Source organism: Mauremys reevesii, linkage group 2 (assembly GCF_016161935.1).
Source record: "Mauremys reevesii isolate NIE-2019 linkage group 2, ASM1616193v1, whole genome shotgun sequence".
NCBI lineage: Eukaryota > Metazoa > Chordata > Testudines > Geoemydidae > Mauremys > Mauremys reevesii.
The window spans coordinates 106,943,791-106,948,441 of record NC_052624.1 but is presented as its reverse complement, the minus strand read 5'-3'; positions in this window follow the sequence as shown (position 1 = coordinate 106,948,441).

The following is a 4,651-nucleotide window of genomic DNA, read 5'->3' as shown; positions in this document are numbered from 1 at the left end:
TGGACTCGACAGGTGTTGTTATTATTTGTAATACAGATAATAGAAGTGGTGGCTAATGGGAGCAGGAGTGCTAATTAAACTGGAGCGAGTAAGCTAAAATATGAATAAAATATGGAAATGGCAAAAAAGTGGAAACATTACTAAATACAGGGCAGTTAAGTGTCTCATTTCTCACCTGCCACTCACTTTTTTGGCAGCCCTGTCATGCATTCCTGCATTCAAGCTAGATTCTCACTCTTCCAGCAAAGCTTCAGGCATGAGTTGCAGTTTTGCCCTAATGACTCCAGAGGCTGTGGCAGTGCCTGGCTTCACACACCAAGGTATTCTGTCTGCTTCTCTCCTTTATACTCCCCTTCCTTGTGCCCATCTGATTTGGAGCCCTACAGAGGAAGAGGCAACTGGTGGGGGATTACAGCAGTAGATGGGGCATGCAGGACAGAGAAAGAAGTGACTTATGGGGTGTCACAGAAGTGGGGTAAGGGCTGTTGTATTACTATCAAGGGCCAAAAGACTGTTGTAAACTCTTTCACCATCTGACACTGAAACGGTATCACAAAAGTTTTGGGTTTTTCTACAGACACTTGGTTTCTTAGCAAACACCCCAAATCATTCATTCCAAAGTTGGAAGTTCATTGATCAAAACACAAGAATCCAACAAACAAACAAAATAAGAAAAAACTAAAATGGAAAGGGTTAATTTCATTCTCTAGCCTTATGTGTGAAGGGTATTCACTTCTCCTGTTTTGAGCAGACAGACAGATGCACTAGGTGGAGGAGAGACAGGATAGAAAAGGTGGGGAATATGGCTTTTGTTGATGTTAGTGGAACACTGGTCAGTCATGAATGGATGCTTTAGGCTGGCAGGTTTGCCAGAACACCGGTTACTTGGACCCTGGCTCACATTACAGTGAAGGACATCATCTTGTTGGATGCTTTCTCCTAAAACAGGGCAGGGCTGGATGGCTGTCTCATCTCCTGTGCTGATCCGTAAAGTGCAGTTGATTTTAGAAGCCGATGAAAAGTCAAGAAAGTAAGATATAGGATAGGAAGTAGAATAGTGGGACAGAAACTAACACAAAAAGGAAAGAGGTGTAACTGTATCTTATATGCCTCTGCTTGGAGCCCCTGTGGTGCTGACACTTAGAAATCCCTTCTGATGGGCTGATGACCTTGCAACCTTAAAGTTCATTTAGCATGATATGATGACTTGCAGGACTCAGATTGAAAAAAACCTTCCTTAAACTAGAGGAAGCCTGATGGCCTTCCTCTTGGGAAGAACATCCTTGGGTCTTGCCTGCTTCTTCTGTCTTGGGGCTCAGGGGAGATGAGAAAAAATGAGCTGGAGGAGATGAGTCAAATTGGCATAAGATAATTTTTCAAATGATCCTTTTATGACCCTCCCTAAAAAAGTATCGGGAAGAAGATGGTTGGCATATTTCATCCCCTCATTATTTGACCACCAGTTAGGCCTAATATCTGCCATACCAGTTTTGGTCCATTAATTTCTAGACCCACATCTTTTTTGCCAAGCATGAACTTAACACAGTCCTTGAGTTGTACCAGTAGGCTTTTTTGTTTGGACAAATTCAGTCTGTCTGGTTTTCTTGCACCTGTTTATAATATTCAATACTGAAGATAACTTGGCCTACTTTTCATAGTCAATTTCCAAGCAACAAAAAGATTTAGACCCAATTGTCACAACAGAGAAGAATCTCAAAATAGATAGAATGGGGCTGAAAAGGAGCCAGGTCAGAATGTGGAGGAAGGTGGTGCTGGTCCCTCACTATTATCAACCCCCAGGCTGCTGCTCCCTATCCATCACAACCTGCTTAAATTGATTTTTGCCAGTAGCAAATTGAGCTCAAGTGGAAAAGGTCTGTTGCTGTGGCTATGGAGATCCTAGATAAAAATCCTGCTGATGATATATAATCATACAATTTCAGCCTGTATCTTAATGTATAAAGAAAAAGAGGCCCTGCTAATGTTACAGAGGCAGCCTTAATTCTAGCACTTCCTAATGTTCAGATGGTTGATCTTGTGGCCTTAAAGTTCTTGTAGTTTTTTGGTATGTAATCCTATTACAAACAAGTTAGCGTTTACTGGGGGACTCAGTGCCTCAGGGAATTGCTACTGAATGTAAGAGCCTTTCATTTGTGCCATTTTGAATCCAGTCCAATTTAGTGGAGACTGAAAGTAATTTCCATCTAATGGATTTTTTGTGGCTCCTCTATGAGATGAGTTAGCTGGAGTCTCAGCTCCAGATCTTACATTACAAACTTCCCTCAATGCTTTGTACTAATTTCTAGACTGCAGAGAGGGTCAAGAATTGTATAGATGGTGGTACCTGCATAATCCTTTTAAGTAGTCGGGAAAGAACCCCTCTCGCCCAAGACCAATGTTGAAATGTATTGGTAGGGCAATGTGTGTGCACGCTCTCTTTCAGTATTCTCTTGCTTGTTTATAAGACTAAGAATATCTGCAAGATTTAAATTCATCATTTGTGACATGAGTTATATGCACGAAAAGCAAAATGTTAATTCAATCATGTTGCTGTCACTACAAATATTTTTAAAAACATTTTCACTGATCTTAGAACTTTACAGCATAATACTGTAGGAGAAAGGAAACTAGATTGCTCTAGAAGGATGTCAGGGAAAATAGGTGTTGGAGAAAGAAGAAACAGTAATAAAGTAGGGGATGGACAGAAACTGGAGATGGTCAGGGTATTTTGCGGATATATATATATAAAAGGTGGGGCTATGTATACTCTAAGATTAGTTATGTAGAATGTTCATGATCTTTACAATCTAATGAAAAAGAACCAGGATGCTTATCAAAAGAGTCTGTGTAAATGTACCATTTGTATAGAAATTCTATTTAGTACAGAAGTATATGTTGAATTTAAATAAACTTGTGGATGGGATGAAGTTTTGCAGTATCCAAGATAATGAATTAGGGAGGTAGTAATTCATGTACACAGAAGTGTGTCCTTTCAAATGTAAAGTATTTGTGATCTAGAAAGGCAATGTCTGATTATAGACAACTCTAGTAATGGTCTCAATATGTCCTCCAGATGATAACACAACTTTCTTTGGTCTTAAGTTGTAACATCTTATTCTTCTGGCTACCTATTTTAAGTCATATAGAAAGTTGTCTAAACCATCCTCTGAATATGATGCCACATAGAGATTCCTCTGCAGGCTATTAAAAAGAAGACTGTCAGTTAAAACTAGAAGAGTTAGGACCCTGGCAATATAGAAAACCTATGATAGACAATTTTCTTCCTGTTTATATGTACATAATTGCTTCTTCTGTATGGGATATTTCCTGGTCCCAGTAGAGATATTTAACAAAATAGTGGCTTATGCATGGTCCCCAAGTGGCGAGAGATCACTCCCCATTGCTATTAGTGATAGAATTTGGTTTAACAGAGCTATTCTTGGAAATGTAATACCTCATTATTAAATAACAATACCAACACAGAGAGAAGAATACTGAAGAAATGATAGCACATAGACCACCCCTGACTACAGATGAGAAAGTTTTCAGGCTACCATAAGGGGACAGTATTATTCCTTATAGAAACAGCAGAAGGAACAAAACAGGGATTCCAGGAACAAACAGAAAGAAAGAAAGAATTTATAATAAAAATAACTTAGCTTGAATAAACAACTGATTATTGAGAACAAATAGTCTGTATGTTTAAAACAAAGATGATCAGAATGGGATGAATAAAACAACCACAGAACACTTTTGGTTTGCATAACTAGACTGGAAGATCTGCAAGATTTATTCCTGAACTAGAATTGGGAAGTGGCCAGATAACAGATTTACATATAAAATAGATACATAAACAGAATATGTTTGCAATATTATAAAAAATATAGTCATCCAGCCTTACTTACTAATTCCACAAAATAACTTCCTAAAACTGAATGATATACTTGTCCTTGATGTATTTTCCATTACTTCATTGATATGGAATAATTAAAAGTGTGTTTAGAAAATGAAATGACTGATATTAAAACCCAGAAGGTAATCACAGCCCTACAAGATGATATATTCCTTAGACCAGGTAGCCTCCCAGTAACTTTTTATAATTATATATATAATTACACCCACCACCCCCACGTACAGAGGTTTTGGCAGCTACTGATTACATGTATAATAACTCCCTGCAATCTATTATCCTTCAAAATCATCTAGGTTCTGACCCTGTAAATACTATCACATTTGAGGAACTGTACTTAGGCAAGCAGTCCCACTGTATATCAGTTGTGCTACTCATGTGAGAAAGGTTATTCAGAAAAGTAAGTGTTTGCATAATTTTATTCCCTTAATTTGGTTTGGATTTCATTAGTCTTTGGTTTGTGGTGTCATGAAGTTTGTTTTTGAATATGGAGGCAAGGTTGTGATCTGGCAATCTGCTTTTTCACTACAAAATAAAACACACCACCAACACACAAAAAAAACATTGCAAACAGATTGATGCCATAGGTCTGTTTCTTCTCTTAATCATATAGCCATAAATCAGGAGTAGCTCCACTGAAGACAACGATTTTTATACTACTGTAAAACCAGGGTAAATGAGAGGCGACTCAGACACTGTATTGCCAGGGTACTTGTATTTTCATGAAGTGGATTTTTTGCT